Source organism: Bombus bifarius, unplaced genomic scaffold (genome assembly GCF_011952205.1).
Source record: "Bombus bifarius isolate JDL3187 unplaced genomic scaffold, Bbif_JDL3187 scf7180000008022, whole genome shotgun sequence".
NCBI lineage: Eukaryota > Metazoa > Arthropoda > Insecta > Hymenoptera > Apidae > Bombus > Bombus bifarius.
The window spans coordinates 526979-550518 of NW_022884395.1; positions in this window are offsets into that span (position 1 = coordinate 526979).

The window sequence follows — 23540 nt, forward strand, 5'->3', positions numbered from 1 at the left end:
AGAGGCTTTATGCAAGCCGGGTTGCCGTTCGCAGTTTGTTCGATGCCTGTAGCTGAGAATTGCTTAGTTTCCAATTCGATGCAGAAATAGTTTTTTGATCATTTTCAGATAATATCCACTTAGCATATTGTTTAAATTACGTTAAATTACGGAGAACTTGTTGACGAGCTGAATAATTTTGTTTATAATTAAATGTTGCCGTTCTAAAGTAAAAAGAAACAACCTACGGAGATTTTAATTCCTTAAGAATTAAAAATGAAAGAAATAAAATTCTCTAGATTTTTATAATTATTTCTATCATCGGTAACTTTGAAAAATTTCTATTCAGATCTATAACGCAAATTTTTAATAACGAATGTCGATAATAAAATTGTCAGACGTTTCAGTACAGGAACAGCTGGAAAAATGATTCCAAATTTCTGACCGATACTAAATATATGCCAGGTAATGGTGTGTGTAATTACAACACGTCCCATAAAATGGGCTGTGATACAAAAACGAAGCTGTTGACACGCCTTCCGCTGCGATTACCTCTTGTTCACGCGACATTTCGCAAACGAAATTGATCGTGATTGCTGATTAGGTTGATTCTATGTGGGTAGAGCGGAGAGGAAATTGTAGAATGGTCTGGTGTTACTTTGATCTTATCCAATAGTAAATTGAGGGGTTTATGTACTGGCTGACGTATTCTTGTTATTACAGGTTTTTTACGCGTTGCTTTATGACTGAACGTGAGCTTTGACGTGATTGGGGTACTCGACTCATGACAAATATATTTCCAAACGTAATACAGTTTCTTGACTCCTTTTAAGAGAAAAAAAGAAGAAATTTCTATGTTATAACCATATTTCACTTTACATTTTATATATTTTGTAATATTTTACTGCCCCTAAAATGCATAAATTATCCATGATCTATTCAGAAGTAATATTCTCCTTTGTTATCTGATCTAACAAAGATTTCTGTCGAATAAACTTTGCGAGACATTCTATTTATTTATTGTAACAATTCTGTATCTGATATATTTATATAAATTTGTACATTGAAATAGCGCGATAATTCGCGATAGGCCGATCTCCCATTGTTTAGGGGCTGATAATGATTAAAAGGGGTCGAATTTCACCAAGTGGAATCACGCCACTTTCTATCCATGGAAGGGTAGATTTGACAGATGCAATGGGTATCGGTATCGATTACAAAGACCATGCTTATTAGAGTGCCGTTATCGGCAAACAACATTCCCAAACGAAATTGCTTGATCAATCTCGAACAACCTCTGGTATTTCCCTATGCAACGTTTTGCTCTCGTACTTGAAATCCCCTAGAAATTGTTTTCCTCCATTTTTTTCTATTTTTCTTCCTTTTTACTCTTTTTTCGTACTCGTTTGTTTCAGTTTGTTTATGAACGTATTCGATCGAAACGTCGAGGAGATAGTATTGGATGTTAAAAAATTAACCAGTAATTTGATTTGAGGACGATATACGATTTTTCGAGTATTTTCAAATATGAAGTTGATCGATGTAGTGGCCTCCTTTTCCGAGCGGATGGTTTCTGCGTTTGTTTTATTCACTTTTTTCGAAAAATAATTGGAGGATGTATTTGGTTTCGTAATTATTCGTTACGTGTTGATATGGCTTACAGAGATATGAACTGCATATGTATATATATATATATATAATATTGGTTTTTGTGCTGGAAAACTGCGAATCATTTTACCTTTCGTATAGGATTTTTAAACAAAGTATTAACGGTATTAATTTCACGTAACGTTGATGTATTCCTATCGATCCTTCGCGAGATACATGAGAAGAAAATGTACAAACGATTTTATTTTAAAATATATTATTCTGGGCGTATGTTGCTTTCACATTAAATCTCGATTAGTATCAGTTGTTCGTAATAAATTAATGATTTTAAAGTGTGACATAATGAACACGCTGACGCTGCATATTAATTCAAACATGATAGATGTGTAGAATAAAAATAAATTACGATACATAAAATTTTAATTAATTACATTCGTTCTAATTTACATGGAAATACAGAAAGAATTATTCGGGAAAAAATAAATTGACCTCAATCTCTCCTATAAAATCAATAATTATCTGCTGGAAAATTCCACACGAAAAATATCCTCGCGTCTTCCTTTCTCTTTTTATTGTTACTTCATCGCAATGGAAGACAAGTTAACTTACTAGTTACTTAACTATACTGTTAACCTAATTACTAAGCTATAAATCTGTACGCGAATTCCACCTTTCATGTACGTTATTAAAGAAATGTAGTCTAGAAGAAAGAGACCGATCGAATCCTACTACTCAAATCAAATCCATAATTAATCACCCACCATCACCACCCGTACTCAAAAACCACATGATTCCTGTAAACTTATTCCACTCACCAATCTATCTCTCCAAATTACAATCGCCATTTAAAATACAGAGACTTGAAATTACATATGAAAAAGTGAAATTACAGGAACTTGCATACAATTTAGGTGGCAGTTGCATGATAATATGCACCGATATCACGGCTAATTTTCCTCTACAGCCAGTTATTCGCGTCAGCGTTCGCCGTCACGTTGCAATGTTCCTGTTCCGGTCACGGCTGGCAATTCGCGTGTTTTCGCGGAATCCGGTTTCCATGCTCGCGCCAACTAATAGACTAATTCTCTAAGCGTGTCGCAATATGGCGCGATACGGCGAGGTGCTCGCGAGTCGACCGGCAAAATGACGATTAAAAGGCTCGTATTCGACTGCGCGTTGCCTGCAGCCAACTAATTAGCATTTAATGACGCGTCATTACAGTTGAAGTCAGTGGTTCTTAACCTTTCCGAAGTCACGGAACACTTTTGAGATTACAAGGGAAATTTTCGAAACACCTGAATCTTTAAACGTCATGAAGTTAAAAATAGATGTGTGTGCTATTGCGTAATATAATATTAAAATTTATAGATTACAGATTACATAACAGTAAGGGGGAGAAAGGATGATTTAACGAAAGATATTGTACGCGTAGAAACTGCGAGTAGAACAATTTCTTTGTAAAAGTGAAACGTTTATTAGAATTTCCGAGAAGCGCCGATTAAGAACCATATTGGTTTAAGTATTCGTACGAAAGGTATTACGCGCTTGTTTTAAACGTACGTCAGGTTTATTGTTTCCGACGTTAAACCGCGAATCGAGATCGTTGGGAATAATGGCGATCGGCATTCAACGGCCATGCCATTGTTCCCGTCGAAATACGCAAGCAAAACCTTTCCGATACATGTTCCCCAGCAGCGTGTCGACGGTTGCTTTTGTGGAAGACCGTCTTCCGCTGTTCTTGCCCGCAGAGAGTCACAGACACGTGCTTCGACTGGAGAACCATCGAAAGGGAATCTTCAGAGGGGTGAGAAGTTGAAAGTCGCTTGCTGCAGGGACACGTGGAACGCTAGAAAATCATTTACGCTGGTCCTAGAATGTGGGTTACCGATGTCGCAACATGGGCGTGATGTCATTCGTATATTGCTAACTATTGAAAGATTTTTTTATTTATTTTATTTTATATTAGACCATTTTTTATACAATTGAATAATTTAATTAAAATCCTTTGTTGAGTTCTTCTTTAAACTCTGTCGGATCATTTCTCACGTATCTGTGTAATTGAGAGGTTTTGAACTGAATCGGGAAGCTTCTTAAATTTGAGGCAAATATGAAAGAATTATTTGTAGCAGCGATATTGGAAAATCGAAAATTTTTTTAATCGGCAAGTAACGCGTGTATTTTTGTTCGATAAAAAGAAATGTCAGTCTGATTAAATATCGCGATGATCACATAAATGGAAATACATCGTTATAAATATTTCGCGATTCGCAGGTTGGCGATCATTGAAAAATTATCGGACGAAACGCTCGTCGATCCTCGTATGAAAATTCAGATTATATTGCTACGCTATCAGCCGGTATATAAATTTTTAAAGGGGGCTTCATCCCTCTGCATCGAATAAATCTTGCGCGCAATTAGCATACGAAATGCGTGATAATGATCAAATCTGCACATGTACGCAGCCGTGTGCGAGATATTAAGCGTCCACTCGGAAAAGGGGGCCACTTCCTCGAATGACTTCATCGCGCAATGAAAGCTGCAATAAGTGCTGTGACACGCCATATGAATTGTACATCACGTGGAAATATTGTTACGCGTTAAACGCCTGATCATCTCTGTCATCAAAATTGTACGTTCACATTTTGGAATTTTCCTTTCGCAATCATGTAGCATTTAATTCTGCATTTTAATGCAAAGCGTGTAATAAAATAAATATATATTACGATAAACGAAACATATGTACAATTATTCTTGTCTCGTTGGAATCAGTTATTTTATTCAAAGATCGTCCTTTTTAAAGATTTTATCTATTGTCCTATGTTTATTGAAACCGATCTTTTCTTTGTTCTATAATTTCCTTCTTGTTTTAATTCCGTTACGATTAAGAGAAAATAATAGAGAATTTCAAACGAATATAATACTGTAAGCTAAAATAAATTAATAATATCTATGTATACGTAGATATGACTTTCATAATTTACTTTTATATCTCGTATTAACTCTGCAGAGATTGCAATCCTACAAATTTCGTTATACGTCGTGATATACCTGAGGGATATATAATGGCTTTAGTTTGTATCGCGGTGATAATTTTTGCATAAATGTTATATATGAAAAATGTTTAATTCTACTAGAATAGATGCAATTTATGAATAAATTGATAATTAAATAAAACATAAATGTTCCCTTGCGGCAATATCCATTCATTACGAATATGAAAATGAACAACTAAATAATTCATTCTCTGTCCTTTTCTTTCTTGAAAATCAATTTTATCATGTCATAATATTCTACGATATTTACGTATACGATTGTAGTAATACTAAAGAATAAAATCATAAAATCAAAGAAATCAAAAAATAAAATCGCAATTTTACGGGCTGGGTACTTAAAAGGTGGAATACAATTTTTTCTTAAATTGCGAATAAAAAGAAAACTATTTAACTTTAACTGTCCCCGATTGTAAATCCTTTCAACTGCACAATCCTCTCAATCTCACAGTGCTTCTATTTTTTTTTTCTTTCCTCTATCCATCAAATCGATCCAACCAGCCAAAATCCTCAAGAGGCGAATTTAGAAGACGCGGCCAGACTATTTGTCAAACTGGTACTGGATGTGCACTCGTATTTTTCCTATCACACGATTCACACCTTCCACTCACCCATCGGTATACTCGTTCACGAATACCACACACAGGTCTAAAACGATTTATACAACAGGATCACACGTCTATATATCGGATACGACACACCCCTACATTCGATTGGATAGTTTATTTCATGATACGCCTCTGTGCTGCGTTTTTGTTGCAGATAACTAACTCTGTTACGATCCTCAAATTTGTATACTTCAATTTTGCTTTCTTCTTTGCAAACAGAAAGAATTTGTAGTGCTTTAATATTAACCATCCAAATATTCCACGATGATGCATATACCTTATATCAAGTATATCGTTGAAGAAAAAAGTATAAGGTACTACAAAAGGCTACTAAATCATACGAATATATCACTGACCCCATTATTGGAACCGCCAAACCGTACAAGACCTGGAAAAAAGTGACCAGCAAAGCTGAAGAAAGGTTAAAGGGAACTTGTTATTGAGGGACTGCTCGTCCGGAGATTTAACACTTAGTAGGGACTCGACACTACATTAGCCTATAGAATACCTTATATTCCCATCACTAACAAAAGTACGATATATATATAAAAAAAAAATATTTTAAGGTGTTTAACATACAATTGAAACGAGAAGACTCCAACGCGTTCCGATAAGAATTTTTCTATATTTTGTTCAGATTTGAAAGATGTCTTTTTTCGAGTTAGAAGGCCATAATTGAGTCGAAAATAGATGAAATGACAGCGTGGTTAAGAACGGAAGACAGAAACGCGATGAGCCAGAGGATAGCGATGCACCTTGAGAAGCGTGCTCTTCTAGCAGGCGCCCTTGTCACCGTGCACACGCGTGAATCGTGACGTAAAACTAAAGGCGGCGCGTTTTTCGTGTCTAATTTACAGCCTGTCAGAGCTACGTGCCACCCCATCACTCAGCCACTCATATCGCGGAAAATATGCATAATTCATAGACCCCACCGGTACGGTATATAATATTCCGTTGAGGTCGGCGAACGCCAAGCTTCGCGATCGACCACCACTTGAGATTTCACCTCAACTGTACGTACATACGTACATTGTACGTGCAGATCTCCAATAGGTCGTGGAATAAAAATCTTGTTAGTCCAAGGTATATGTATACCTGTGCAAAGTATCTATTATCGCTTACTATCATTGTACGTGTGTACGTTTATTCAAATTTATTTCTATTCGTTGCTATTGGAAGTAAAGAAAAATTATTTGGCAACGGAAATTTTAACGATCTTTTTCTTTCGTCATGCCAATCTCGCTTATTGCTAGTGATGTAACATCAGTAGAAATAATTTAGATGACCAACTTGAATTCCTATAAACTTTTAAAATTCCGCACAGTTTGAAGAGTTATTTGAAATAACTGTTAAACGATGGTAAATACGAAAGAAAATTGTAAATGTTTCAATAGCCATTATTTATAGACATCCTGTACATGTGTATGTATGTAATGGAAATTTTCGAGTGGACAAAATTCGTGTCGAGTGGAGATTGATTCGGTGAAATTGATCGGGTGCATCGTTCGTGAAGTAGTACTTTGAGAGATTTGGAAAAATTGTATTCATATCTTCCATCGAGTTTCTAGAATTCATACTTTGGAGAGGAATTTAAAGAAGGCAATCGCTAATAGTACGAAGGTTGCAGCTATCCGATTGTCTGCGAAAGCTTATCTGGTGAAGTTGTAACGGAAATTATCTTATGTCATTTATTTTTCAAGTTACTAAAAGATAAAATAGGGAAAAATATGAAAGATAGATTTTCTATTTCTTTTAAAGAAGAGCCATTTTTAAATTATACGTCCGCTTAATTCTGTTTATTTGATTTTACGATTAAATTGCCATAACGCTGGCTATTTTTTCATTTCTTTCACTTTCGTCTCACATGAATTTATTGTGCATTTTTAAAAGGATGGTATTTTTGAATCTAACAGGTTGTTCTCCATTGGAACTATATCGTATTAAAAGTTCCGTTTAGGTACTGAATCGCTTTAATATCAGAAAATCAACACAAAATAACATATCACGTTTTCCCCAAGAGATCTACAAACAAGATTTTTATTTTACGTTTGCACGATATCGAGAATATCGATATTTCTTTTCCATTTTATATATGAAAGTACTATTATAGCAATATATAATAAATAAATTTTGTTTCCTGTAATAATTTCAAGGATTACGACAATTAAGGGGAGCTTAAACAAATCGTTTGCTACGATCGACTCATAAAGTTATTCGAAACATCCGAGAAACCGTTTCTTGGTCTTTTCATCGATCATTGTTTAAACGAACCTGCATCGATTAAATTTTGTCGATAAACGCAATATTACATTAAGCTGAAACAAAAGTACTGGCCATGTAACAAAATACAAACGAACAAATATCGACCACCGTACGAGCAAACAACCGTTTGTTTTTTAACCAGCGCAGCGTGCCAGAGAAACGCGGCCACGCATTGCAAATATCAAACAGTCTCGCAAACATGCTACTACGAGAAACCGTTGTATTTTCCAACTTCATCCAGTTATGGTTCTTTTACCTCGGTAAATTCTGATGGCAGCATACAATACGTTTCCTTACGACACCTGCTGTTGCAATTTTTAGATAAGAAGCATGCAAACATCTATGTCATGAAATAGGAGCGAGCTATACTTTGGTAGCAAATATTTTCCTACGAAGGATCGATTCTCCCTCAACAAACTTTTTATATAATTTAAAATTCACTAAACATAATTAATTTTGCTTGCTACGTACAATTGCACAAAGCATACGTACAAATAAGACAAATCTTTATATCAAGTTCTAACTTATTTATTTAATTTCCAATTTTTACATGAAATAAACGTTTAAAATGTATACTTTATATTTATAATGTGTTACAGGGTATAAGTAATGTGCTTGAAATTTTATATCATAGAAAATTCACTGTCAAGTGTAGATTGAAATTAAAAATTACGAAGTTTTAGCAGGAATTTTTATAATAATTTATAAATAAAACAAATTCAGTCAACTGTGAATGTACTAACGGAGCTGAAGTTTTGAAGGTGCAGATAAAAATTTATTACTACGAGAGTTAAGAAGTTCATAAGTAAGGCGACGTCTTTATTAGTAATTAGGTATTTTAACGAATGATCAAAGTTTATACTTTCATGCGTTGAAGAAACGAATTTTTTAATCTTCTTTAGATATTGCATAAAGATAAATCTGTTAAAAAATTCTTCGTAATATTATGTTAACGAACATGAAATGGTCGCCGGTTTCTCTGTGATTTCCGCGAAGAATAATAGGGACAGAGAAATAATCAATATTCTTGAATAATGCACAAGATAATTTACTTTTTAAAAAGAATTTTCAGTCCTTTAATTACAATATTTCTTCGTAAATTCTTAGTTAAAAGGAAAATCAAGAAAGTTTTACAGGTAATCTACCCTTTAAGAATAACTGACAACGCCTGTAGCAATTTCTCCTCTTAATTCCAACAAATTTCAAGATAATTCATCCTATAAAAAAGAATACAGAATTTTTACACCACAATTTTCCATAGAAAAGAATCCATCGTTCTATACCTATTTGATAAGTGCTAAAACCGAAGAAACATTTTCTTAACGCTTTTCCCAACAATATAAAATCTCTAAAAGCTCCAAATATTCCATAATTCCTTGGAAAGCGTTTAAAACGTCGCTCAATATAATCTCCAATTTACCGCGGAATATTAGTCCAGGACTTAATTGCTACCGAAAAACACGATCACGTAAAAGAACATGGCGAAAAACGTGGCGTCCGAGCGTATTAACGCGAGCCGGGTTATCCAACGGGGTGCATTCGTCGTAGGCGGTTTTTACGCGTCACGAATGAGACTTCCTCCGTTTGGCAAGGCTGGTATCGTACAAAGAAGATGGCAGGCCTGACGACGACAACAACCTACCAGTATGACGACTCGACGCGACGCAACGTCGCGGTTATTACACCGAGAGTCAACGATTTCCTGGCATTACGGCGTCGCGTCGTCCCCGTGAAGTCCACGGGGAAATGCGCCAACAGCCGTTGTACGTCGTTCGATACGCGGTCACGCCGGTCACCTCCCTATGGTGTCTCTTCGACACATGCTGTTCCTTCATTCTCATCCAGCGTTTCCACCGCCTTCGTGTGAACAATGTGTGTAATTAACATTATAATTTACATACTTTTCGCAAGTATACTTTTCATGGCATTAATTTTTTATTTACATCTAATTTCGCTTTGTATAAAATTTGCAATTACAAGGCGTCCTGTTCTGTGGCTCATTTGTAATTTTATAGGAAAATTTATTAGATTCAATTCGAACCACTATTATACTTAATCGATAATGTCGTATGTGATACGAAAATGGTAAGGGGTCAGGTGATCGTCAAAAAGTGGAGCACAAAAAAGCATTGCATGCCAGGTTCATTTTTCGTTGACGACGTCGAGGCAGCAAATGTAAATCGAGGACGCGTTCATAGCTGAGCTTTGAAAAACAGCGCGTGTAATCGTGGCTGACTACCATTGGGAGGAGAAAGCAACCCTTTAAGGCTTCTCGATGCTGAATTTTTAATCGCGTGTCGCTCGCATAATCGCGCGCCCTCCTATGAATATGTTAAGCTGGACGAAAGCTCGAACGAAAGCCACGCGGATTTAATTAACACTGGCTGATGAACGACATACGAGTAACGGAATTGAGTCGCTGGTCGCGAAAAGGCAATTAGCACGTTGCTACCCCGTAGAATATTCATTTTATATGATTTTCGCTTTTCAGTAAGGCAACTTGTCGTTTGGACAAGGTTTTTTCTATAAGGTTTTTATTAGGTGGGAAAGCTTTTACTTGATTGTATTCGATTTGTTTGAGAAGAGGCAACGTATTTTTAGAGAATTACTATTAATTTATGGAGTGGCGGTTATGTAGCATTTCTTTTGATAATCCTTTCCCATTCATCGTCTAAGTTCTCATCTTTCCTGGTAATAAATTTTTTCAAGCAATTTTCGCAGATCCCTTTAGCATTAAATTTCTCATTATTAAAAACATTTTACTGGGACCATCTTTATGGAGAAAGTTGGTAAGTTGGGAATTAATTGAATAGAAAAAAAAGTGAAATAATAATTTACTACTTCTTATCATTGGTTTCCACGTTAAAAATTATTATGATTGTGTTACTATAATGAACCTGTTTTGTAGCAGTAGAGTGACATGATAATAAAATACACAATGGTATAATTATAAATAAACAAAGTATGAATTATAAAAGGTACAAATACATAGAATTATTTGTCTACTAATGAAAGTTACTTGTTTTATTATAAGGGAAATTTAACATCGGCGATGAGCGTACGAGAATAGTTGACAATGAGTTTGTTAGGATAATATGATGTAAAGTACGACGTACCTTCTGTATTATTTAGGTTAAGATGCTTTTACCGTAATAGAACACGAAGGAAGAGAGTACAATTTACATTATTGCAGTCTACAAAAAGATTATACGAGAAAATAGTCCTTGCGTTCTGTCATTTTTATTTTTCTAAGAAATTAAACTGTACAGTTATAATGTCACCCTAAGTATTTTTAAAGACTTCCCTTTTGGCATTAAATTTTACTTTATAAACTGTTATACACCTACGAAATGGCGAGAAATATTGCAAAACACATTTTATGCTTGCAATATCACTCGACATTTGTCATCCATTTATGCTGTTCGAACTCCAATGCATGTCATGACACTGAAAATAAAAATTTATGTGTGACGTTGCTGTCCATTGTAAATTTAAAAGGAATTTCTTCATCAGTTTCTCAAGAATTGGTAGAGAAATATTTTCTACTTGAGAAATTTATTTCCTAAATTAAAACAAAATAAAAGCTCTAAAAGTACGACAGTAAAGATTTCGCTAATTGTAATAAACATGTAAGAATCAATAAAAAGATATTACACTGAGAAACTTCGTTTTTTTTTTTAAATCTTCCTTCCTAATTTTTCAGGAATTAATAGAAAACTATTATTAGAATCTACGTTAAAGAAGTAAATAAAGATGATAAATCCCGAATAATTTTCCATTGCCGATATCCAATGAACCTTTAAAGCTTAACTATTTCTAATAAATATCCCAGGATTAATAACGAAATATCAGATTTCAAGTGCAACCCGATCCTCCAATTAATACTCCGCAACTCAAGTTAATGTACCAACGGCGTATTTCGTTCCTCCCGCGACACTTTACCGTGAATTCCCACTAAGAAATCGAATGAATCGTTCGAGAACATGATTTAAAAAAAAAGATAAAACTAATTCATTTCATAATATGTCTAATTAAATTCGCGAATAAACATTTCCTTATAAATACTTTCGCCTTCGCATTTAATTTTCACCGTATAAAGTAATGATAAAATAAATATCTTTTATTCATCTTGTCACAGAAATCACTAACTTTGCAGTAAAATTTCGCAACATTTTCTTTCAATAAAAATTACATTTTCATATAGCGTACAAGACATTTACGTGTGACCGTATGCTAAAATCATTCAAAACCACTAATAGAATTTCACGTATGGCGAACATACAAATTCATCAACGAGAGATTCATCAAAGAATCGCGTTCGATTCACCGAATGCGTACGTTTATAGCGATTCACGTGGAACAGCGCGGGACTTCAATGGAAATTATACTTTATAATGGATACTAAACGAGGGAGGTATCCGGCGTGCCTTGCCGGAAGATAAACGATTCAAGAAGAAACGTAGGAAATATTTGGCCACCGTCCTCCTTCGACCAGATTCAAGGGGCACGAAAATTGAATAATGGAAGGACGGGAGAGAAGTTTCATCGGTGCTTTCAGCCGAACGAATTTTTCAAGTCGTTTATTCGTAGCACCCTGACAATATTCTCCCGGTATTGCTGGAAGATGCTGTTTATCGATCGAATAATCGATAACCGTTGACTTATTGACAAATATATCGTTAACGCGGCAAGATAGCGTTATATCTATGGTACGTGAATTATTGGGAATTTTTGTTTAAGGTCGTCGTCGTATCCGAGAAGATGAATTTCTTGAAGTTAGAAAATAGTTATCTTTTTTTTTATCAATAATACAGAAACGCGTGAACATTGTTGCGTTCACTTTAAATTTGATAAGAGTTAACAACTACCAAAACCCATTAGTTACCCAATTACTTGACACGACGAATCAGATCCGCAGACTAAAAAGACAATATCCTTTAGTAGAATCAAACATACTATAAACTATTATAATCCAAGTTACAGTACCACGCCAAAATAATCTACTTATAATTCTCAATGAGAATTGATTGTAAAAAGTCTACCAAATAAAAATTAATTTTATTGCTGACGTGTGTTACACATATATGTGTTCTCGATAATGTTCGTTGAATTTATTCCACTTTTTGAAATCATGTACGAATTAAAGAGTTTTGTATCAGTCCAGATTAGATTCAATTAGGTTATCGCTTTGATTAAGAGAATAGTAAAAATACATATTTAATACGAAAACTATTTAAAGAGAACACTTTAGAAGTTTTCTTAGAAACTTTAAAAGAAAACTTTAAAATTTCTCTCCTATAAAAGACGAAGAATCTCACTTGTCACGTTCTTCTACTGTACGATTTTTATATGCGCTAGAACCGTGTGATCATTTTTAACTGTAAATATACGAAGTTACGTATTAAGTACGGAATAAGATTGCTTTTGTTCTTTGTGAAATACTTTAATATACGCATATGTATCTTCGAAAATTGTACCATGGGTAGTTTCAAAGTTTCTGCAAAACTATATACAGTCCCAAAGTTTAAATATACTGAATCCGAACCTTAAGACGTGGTCTTAAGACGAAGTTCCAAGTAAACGCTGTAAATATAATTTCTAGCAAAACGTTGTATATTTAGTAGATATGCTTGAATACGGTAGGCAAATAATTCATATGAAAAAGACTCCAAAAAGTAAATTCCATCTTTTATTCAATAAAGTTTTGTTTCCAGCCAGAATATATATATATATATATAACAAGAATAATAAAACTTTAGTTCAAGCGGAAGCACATTTTATGCTACGCTGCTAACCCAGCTTTGTAAGATTCAGGTCAGAGTTAGATAAAGTTTAGACAAAAGATATTGGAAACGTTACTTTAAATAATAAATCCTATACAGTTCGAATACTACTTTAGATGGGAAATGAAATTTCAGTAACGTAAAATGAAACATTTTAATGTTGCCCATTTGTCAAATATTTTTTACTTCCTCCAGATGTTCGCTAATATCAGATTCTTCTAACTGATTTACATTTGTACATATTTCAAAGTGGTCGATTTTTCAAAAGTTATCCTGATCATAGTTATTAGCAACTCAGAGGCTTCCAACGATTATTCAGCCTCGTAACAACTTATCGTTTACTGTAATCAATAACCCAATTATCTCACGAATCATCGAATCGTTGCAACAGATTCGTGCAAAATCACCGCGGCGCTGATCGTCTAACGGTCATTAAAATGAACTCTCGGTTCGCGTGATCGATCACGAAGCGTGTGTCGAGCGGCCGGACAACCGCAAAGGTGAAATAAAATTCATCGACTTCCATGAGCCACGGGACTACATCAAAGCCAATGAGAGGGTGCACGGAGTCTAGTCGCAGAGGACGCAAGCCTGGCCAGGGGTGGCACGACTAAATGTAGCGTATAATTTAGACAGCAGCTGTGCTGCGCGACAAATATAATTCGACACATCAATCTGCGGCTTTTGGGGTCGAACTTTGCCTGGAAAAACGGCAGACGAAGTGTCAGATGTCGTGTCACACCGGTGAAAATTCATACGACGAAGGAAAGTTAAAGTGAAAGAAAACACAGAAGGATTGTGTAGCGTTAGTAGTCGTTAGGTTCAGATACGTTAACCATTCTTTTCTTTCAGATTGTAGGATTCGGAAAAAATGTAGTCAGTCGTACTGTAACTAATTTTAAGAGAGAGATAATTCTCAAACTCGATACCATCACACACATTAATAATCTCGGAAGAAAATTGGATTTTAATCGATGTTTTCCTTACGAAAAGAAAAAAGAGAAACCTGCGTCCCAACGAACCTACTAGGTATGTATCTCGAAAAATACATTGCGTTTTTAATGGTCGATTGATTTTATTATATTCTCTGTATTAGATATTTTTTTATAAGATTGGAGGAGAATTCTATCTATTTTTGCGAAATATTACTTGACAGATATAATACTGCTTTTATTGTAGGTGAACATAAAATGCATTAAACAACGGGAGAAACTGATCATTATTTTTATTTTTCAACAAGACAAAAAGATCTTATATTTCCATAAAACATTTATCAAGAATGTACTTCACCTTATTCATATTTTGATCCTTAAAAAACATATTTTTTATGACAGAACATTGAATACTCCATGTAATCCGATACTACTTCGCGTTTTGTGTTCGAAGTTATATATTTCAAAAAATCCAACAATATATTGCTTAGTTTTAAACAGTTTATTTTTAGCTTTCGTGTTTTTCATCCAGATCCCAACAATGAATTGAAAAGGTTTCAACGTCCAGGAGAATTAGCGCGTCGCAGGTTTGAAAAACGTATTTGAGATCGATCCATGGTGATAAATAAGAAATTAAATATCGAGCCGAAGCTCCTGCGAGAGGGCCGTAATTTATAGGGAAAGTTTTGGTGCGAGAGAAAGTGCGATTGCGCGCTCTCGCGGGCGAAAATCGTAACGCGAGTAAAAAAAAAGAACCGGCGGGGGATCAGTGAGAAAAAGTAAATCGAACTTCTGAAATAAATTCTCCTCGCGGCAGCCCATGCAACGTGGCTAAAGCGTTCATTTGGATCGTGGTAAGAAAAGGTTCGGGCGATTCTGTTGGAAACTTCTCGCCAAGCTTTTCGAACAATGCGAACGCAGTTATATCACCCAAAAGATTTTTAGGTTTCATCTCTTCTTTTTTTCTAATCTTCAAACGAAATATTAAGTTATTGGAGTACAATTGAAAGTTATAAAGCGTTGCAATTGTTTCTGATCTCTGGGTGAATTAATGATGAAGCAAGATGACCATTTTAGGACCGAATATTTTCTTGAAAATTATAAATAGGCGATCACTCTTTACTTTTCTGAGAATAATAATTTATATTTATATTATAGTGTATAATTTATATACACATTAAAATCAACTATTCGTGGAAGGCATATAAATAATTTGACAGGAAACTGCATGCCAAAATCAAATTACCATATAAATATAGACTCATAGGTTTCCCGCAATTTCCACTTGCTGATATTCAGCAAGTTGTTGAATTGTTAAATGGAACTGTAATACGGTAAGTTACTATATAAATTTACTATATCATATTTTACTATAGATATTGCTATGTGAATATGAATAAAGATGTAATTATTCGATAATACAGAAATAGATTCATATCTTTTTCCACGGTTAATAAATATCGCAACTATCATTGCCAACTACATAGAATAACGAAACAACAACACAAATATGAATAAAGACGTAATTTTCATCAGATTCGAGAGTCCTAGCAGAGATTTATGATCTCGTACGCCACATCGGTGTAAATACGCGCAAAGGGCCATCGAAACGGATCGATCGGAACGAAACAAGCGCACAGTGGCCGACACAGGTCACGCTATAGAATGGGCGCTGTGAAAGAAGAATAAAAAAAGAAAGAAAGAAACGAAAAGCGGGCACGTGGAATCGTTTGGTTCGTTATGGCAATAATTTTTCTGGCGTTGAAAGCAGAGTGTGAGTGTATACAAAACGCAGCTATGCGTCTGATATCGAGAACGTGACCAGCCTCGTCTTTCGAAGTCTAAACAACCGGTAAGAACCACTCACGCAGCACTTCAGCATCGATCCCCGTAGCAAAACCGATGACGCCATCCGCCGAACGTCCAGACTCGCTGCTTATCGTCCTTTCGATAAACTTTCCACGACGAATATTGCACGAAGCTCCTCTCGGCCCCTCTAACGTTTCAACCCGGCTAAACCAATAAAAATCGGCCTTGTCCGCCGTATGAAATAAGCACGCGAGTGATGATAGTTTGTTCTTGGAACACGAAGTGGATTAACGACGTTGTGGAAACTAACCACTCGTTATGTACTCCTGTGTCACCTAATAAATTACGGGGGTTTGTTTAACGTTAGGAGTACAGTGAAACCTTGGTTATCTGAACTGGCCATGACACACGCACAATGTCTCGATCGGATTTTTCGGTTGATTCCACGGTTAGATTTCACGTGTGAGATCATTCGTTTTAAGTTATTTCGTGAGTACTAATATTCAACGGAAATAGGAATTTTGGATTAATAATTGCAATACAAATGACCATATTCAAGAGAACAATTTTACTATTGCAATTTTTGTAATAAGATTTAATGCGAGGATGTATCAAACAAGATGCTTAAAGAAGTAAAAGAATCGTAACGAAAAGGAATTGGAAATGGAAGATTTCATTCGACTTTCGAATAAATGAAAAATTCGAATAATAAAAAATAAAGCAAAAGAATATAATAAAAGTAAATTGAAGATAATGAAAAAAAGCAACACAAGAGAGTTTCATACCAAATAAAAAGAGCAATATAAAGGCAGCAAAAAAGTACAACAAATTTTGCACTAGAAAGAACAATACAAGAATACTGAAAGGAAGAATTCCACAACAATAAAAAGCTGGTACACAAGAGAAATGAAAAAAAGAGAGTTGAAACTATAAAAAAAAACTTACCAGATACACCGAAAAAAAGGATTTCAGAGAAACGAGTTTTAAGGGCAACAAAAAAATTCCGGTAGCATGAAAAGCACCATAAAAAGGACACCATAAAAGAAACGCCATAAAAAACACTAGGGCAGGAGAAAAATACGACAAATGAAAATATGACGGACGAATTCTCGAGATATCCTACGATTCTAAAGAACATGTCCCGGGAAAGCTTTAGGCAAGATGGAGTGATACTAAAATTCAAAAATGTACAACGATATATAGAAAGTATTCATTAAAGTGTACAGCAGTTCCTCTCAATAAGACAAACACATAAAATTCAGCAACTTGCAGATTTCTGTAACTGGCTATGTGCAGAAGAAGAGAGAATTAATAAGTATAATGAGTGGAAGATTGAAAATGATGAAAATTAGAGAAAGATGAAAAATGATAAAGAAATTTGTATGATACAATGAAAAATGCAGGTAATGCTCGTGAGATGTAAGATATAAATGGTTGGTAATTGGAGGGAAAGAAATTTGCTACGTTACCCAATAACAAAACCAACAGGAGTGTTTCCTGATTTTGCAGCATGACTATGAGTTTTGCTCTCGACTAATCTATTTTCCAGCGAAGCAATCACGTCTTCTATACAAAAGTTAATTAACAGAGGATGTTTCCTCTTTTTTTTTCTCTTTTTTTAGAAGAAATAAATCGTATATTACGGTAATATCATACTTTAATAAGGCTTAAATAAATCATAGTCGATCCAACTTTTCAATTAGATCTCCGACAATCTTTCCTAAGAATTAAACACAGGGATAATTACCCATTTGAGGATAATATATCACTAAGAAATAAAGTTAATCCATACGATTATTATTGGACTCGGAACTTTCCATCTCCCAAAAGACTCCTCTAATGGATCGAATGGTACGAACCACTAATGAATAGTACTTCCTCTCGAATTTTGTTTATATGAGTTTTTAAAACGTACGCGATGACTATAAATCCTCAATCCTTATCCGTCTAATGAATGAACGCGAATGTTTACGTAAAGTCGTATCGAATGATTTCTTCCCAACATTGAGACATATATATGATTGCATATCATTTGCTTCAATATTTTGTGTTTGTATCGTTCCACTCTATATATCCCAGTTTTACCTGAAAATCTCACAAAAGCAAAAGAAAAATTCCAAACTCTTTACAAATAAAGTTGTTGGCAAATAAAATATCCAGACCCTAATATCGATCAACGAAGCCTATTTTATATATCGCCATTGATACCAGCGATATTTACGAGATAAACGCATTTGTTCCTTACGCGTTTCCCTTCAAAGTTCCCGCGAGACACGCGTGACAGATAGAACTCGGTCGAACAAAGTAGGAAAAGCGTTAGTACGAAATTAAGGGTCGTCTAGGGCCGTTCGATAAAGGGGAAACCGTACGGTCTCCTGAGGCGCATATACTTGGGGAAGATCCTCCTTGAATAGCATAAGAGTATACGAGCGTGTCTCATCGACACGAGGCACATCTTGTCGACTGCACCCTCGCATGCTTCCTCGTTCTTATTCTCTCTTTTCCTATTTCTCATGTATATTCCATACGCAGTTGCACGCACCCTATAAAAGGAAAACACGCTTCGCCCGTCTATTATACGACTTTTTCGTTCCGCAATAAAGACCATGGTACTCGTTATACGCGCATCTACGAATAGTCTTGTGCTATGTGTTCTGGTTGCTTAAAAATTTCAATATACTCGGATAAAGGAAATTCTTCGACGTGGCTCGAGTGCAGCCAGGGTATGTTTTTCAACCCTCCACCTCGTGATATTCGTTTGTGTCACTCATGATATACGTTTGTCATAAGCCTCTTCTTTTGTGAAGATTACCGTCTGCCTACTATGTTATGCGATCTTCGTAGAAGATTATGTTTTTCGTTTATTTCGTGATTGAGAGTTTGCTGGTTTTCTTTGTTTACTTCGTAGAACGTTGAAAAATAAGACGCTAAATGTTTGATGACTTTTTGTACAGTGAGAATCAAAATGAGTATACCCTTTATAGAAACCAGGTTCGTATAATATTGACTAACTTAATAGATAATACAGGCTTACTTGAAATATCTATGTTTTTTTTACTATTAATTTGCATCCCTACGTATCTTATATCTTTTCAATCAATTTTCAATCTATGCTATATACACATATACGTGTAGGAGTTTTTGAAAGAATTTTAAATTTCCTCGAAATATATACATATATTCACTTTTGGCTTCCACTATATATATTGAAGTACAGTAGATTTGATTGCACCCCACTGACCTCACTGAAGAAATAAAATAGTTAAACTCGAAGATGGTATCCCGCTGGGAGTACACATGTTATTTAGTAATTAAGTCAGAAAAATTTACCAAATGTCCAGCTGGAAAAATTGTAAAGTACAAATTAAATAATAAAAAAAAAGTAGGTTTGATTATATTTCAGCTCGCCTTTTTAAAAGAATTTTACAAACAGATATCTTCGTCGAATTAAAAAAAATGAATATTAAAGTGGAAAGACCTAAGCCAAAATTAGGAATTCTATTTTATATCGTCTCATAAATCTATAATAACTTAAACTCATTTAATCTTAAGAATCTCGTGCTATTTGAAACTCTTAACGTAACGCGAGTTCAAGGAACTCAGGCAGCTAGTGCGCGTCCGTATAAACGGTCCCACTTATCGCTCTGCAAGGCTTCTAAACGCGCATTCATCACGCACTTCTCTGAATCTGAAGCGATGTGACACATTTTCGATACACGCGTTCCATTTCAGTTTGCGTTCGGGAAAAAAAAAATGTTTTGTCGCCGCTTCATAAAAGCGTGCACAAAGACGACTTCATAAATGTTTAATGCGCGCGTTTAGCGTACCCCACGAATGCTTTCAGACGCCTAACTGATTCATTTAGAATTGTATCGCGGGCTTCAATTTTCTATACACGTTCCTTTCCGTTCCATGTGACAAGACGAGGGAACGGATACATAGCGAATGGTACACTTAGCTGGATTCTGCGACCAATTTAGTCTCGCGTTGTCTATTACATAATTTGCTATATTAAATGTTGCCATACAAATTTTCTGTACGTCGATATATTCTTATTTAAAAAATATTCTAAAGTAAAAGAATCTTATAGATGGCGAGCGACGTTTAACTGTAGTGGTAAGCGTAAATGCTACATATATGTTATATATATATAACATAATATATGTATATGTTGCTATTCTCATATATTCTCGTGAACGGGGGTTCCAAGTTAAATAGATAACCCTGTATATTACGAATCATTTTGACCCCCTTTCGATAGTTACTGCACCGAACATCCAAAACGAAGAATTTCTCCATTCTATCTCCAAAACTCTATGTTACAACAGTCTCTTCCTCGATATCAAGAAAACGATACAAGAACCTCAAACTCTATCTTCTTCAACAAATTCCATCCGATCTCTAAAACATTCGACTCTGCTCAGAAAACTCCACCAACCGTTTTAATTCCCAATCGAAAAGTCTCAGTACCATTAACCGTGCAGCAAACAAACCGGCGAAACTTTAACGACGAAAAGCTGTACTTCTATCGTTTTATGTTTTTCAGAGGATGGTGTTTAACGAACACTCGAAAGATCGTCAATCCCGCCGAATTACATCGTTGTTTTACCCCTGGTCACGGAACTTTCTGCACCGCGGCGGTCGATTCGCTTTCGCGAACTTCTTCCCGAGCAATTAGCCTCGTTAAAGAGTCGGAAAGGGCGATGAAGATGCAAGGAATGCGAGGGAGTGACGATGGAAACCTGGCTTTGTTCTCGACTTGCGGTGGATAGGACGAGAAAAAGGTGCCAGCGACAAGACGGCTGGTGCCAACACAGAGAAGTAACGCGGCACAGGAGGGTACTCGCAATAAATAGCTTAATTTCCTTAATTAAAATCCCTCCGCTCAGAGTCCGGGATCCGTTCGATCGTGCGCCACCCGGAATTATTCAAGCCTCTGCAGGCTTGTGTTTCCTGTCCCATTCCTGGTCGACACAATGCTCGAACAATGGCTTTCCTGCGATCGAAACAACACGCCTATCTCTGTTTTCCATCTATAATTGGGAATGGACGGTCGCCAATTGCCATTTCGAAGCGTTCCCAAGGTTTTCGATGTGTAAAAATTGGAATTATTTGGAATATGATTGGATAGTTGAGGATATTCGAAATGGTAAATCGAGTAAATTTTTTTGCAAATTTTAGTTCGAGTTTTTCAACGTTAGCTACGTTCGATCTTAAAGAATTTTGTTCTTTCTATGTTGTCATATTTACCGAAGAAATACCCCTGCAGTTTGTTTCGCGATAAAAAGATGATTTATTATTTCTCATCTCGTCTCAAGTATAATTAATAACTCAATTATGCTCTTCGTTATATTAACAATTGATCTAAAAAATCTGCAAACTTCCCGACCTCGAATACGTTCGAAAACGATCGAAAGTCTTTCAGAACGCATCACTGACTATGATTATTATTGCGTGCGAAAAGCCCGGCAGCTTTCAGAAGCACGCTTTCACCCACCGACACACCATACCCAATTCATCCTATACTTGAAGCACCCTTTTTTACAAGCAATTATGCGTTCAACGAGAGACACGGAAGCATAGAGAGCAAATGGTTCGTTAGAGAAGGGCGAAACAAGACGAAATGAGATGGATGGAACAAGACGGAGAAGGATGAAAGCGAGAAAGCAACGTAGGTAAGCACGACAGAGACGATGATGATTATTACAGAGTTAATGAGAGAGCAGTAATTGGTTGTGGCAAGCCGGCCACGCGGCTGACCAGCCACCGATCGTTCGCCACACGTTCACCGGTTCAACCCTGGCCACTGATCGTCACGTTGAATATTACAGAACAGCTATGGATGCGTGTGAGTGTTACGCGAGCGCACGTGTACACGCGTATTCGTACCGTCCATGTATCATGGGGTAATTGTCGGAAAATACGCTAGTTTAGCGACACCTCGGGCAGGTCAGGGACGCGTGTCAGCTGGCATTTATTAACGCAACCGGATTCCCGATTGCTACCGGCTTGCTTAATGGAACGCGGTCCTGTCGATCGATCGCGTCTTTTAGGTCGTGAGATGTACCAACAAGATTGCTTGTTTCTGTTTCTATCTTCGATTCGCTGGAAGAGCAATATCGACTGACTCAAAAGATGGCAACAGGATTAGAAATATTGATAACTTCTCGAAATTTAATTGTCTCCATTTTTTCCTTTTCAAAAATTTTGGGACTCACCTGACAGATTTATCGTGAAAGGTTACAGCGTGGTTCAGCGAACCAAAATTAAAGAATTCTATTTTCGGGGTTTATTTCCAGAAATTTGTAATTTCATTTCGGGACATTAAATCAAGGGAGTCAGTCGAGAAAAGTCAATTTTCAAGAAATTAGTTTGCAACAGAATCTCAAAATTGATGATTTTCTAAATCGGCTATTCTTTCAGGAAATCGATGATATCATCTTTTCTTACAGAATCTCTCTTTACATATATATTTTATATGTATATATAATTTCTTTCTGGTACTGGTTATATTACTGTATATTACCTTCATTCGATTGTTAGATGGTTATGAATGGCAATGAATCGTCTTGTGTATAGCTTTCATGCAAAGAACGATGCACAGGGGATCTACATGAAATGGTTATGAGGATATGAGGTTTGGTCATGCGAGAAGAATCGGAAGAACAGAAGAATTTAGGGATAACGATGAAATGGATGATAAGGAAATTGTGAACGTCGGTTCCTATTCATAATTCACCCCTCGAACTTCACGCTTCATCGATGGATGCGCAAGTTCATCCTGAGTCACAGTCACGCTTTTCCATCTAAAAATCTGTAGCTTTATTTCTACGCTAAAGTCATAAATTTATTAAGATAGAATCATCAAAAATGAAAATCTCATCATAAAAATAAAACAATAGAATTTTGATAGTCTTTCCACTACAAATATGTTATACACCTTTCAAAGGGAATAACAAACTGAAATGATTTATATATCAACAATTCTATTAATTCTAAGAATTAATTTTATTAATCAGCCCATACAAAACTTATATTATTTTTATACTATTTAGTTAATTCTGTACTTTTATACTGTTTGGTTAATTTTAATCTTATATTATTTTTCTTTGGCCATGGAGTAGGCGATATTTAGAACGGAATATGATCGCGAACGACGAGCGAACAGCTCGCGTATCACACCGACTGATTGCATTAAACTGTTCGGTCGCGTCCCTGACTGTACGCGACGAAATTAAAATCTCTGACGCGTGTCGCAAGGCTATAACAGACTTTTCGTGTGATCCTCAATTAACCGGATTAATGAGGGAACGGTAATTGGCTGTGGTGAGAGCCAGCGCGCCAGCCACTCGCGCTCTTCGGACCTGGACCGCACCCTTACAAAGCCGAATACGCACACGTCCCGTCTGCATGACGAACGACGCCGCCACTATTAATTTATTATCGCCAATTACGCGACTTACGCCACTTGCCAACTCCACCCACCGCACCTTTCATTAACATTATGCT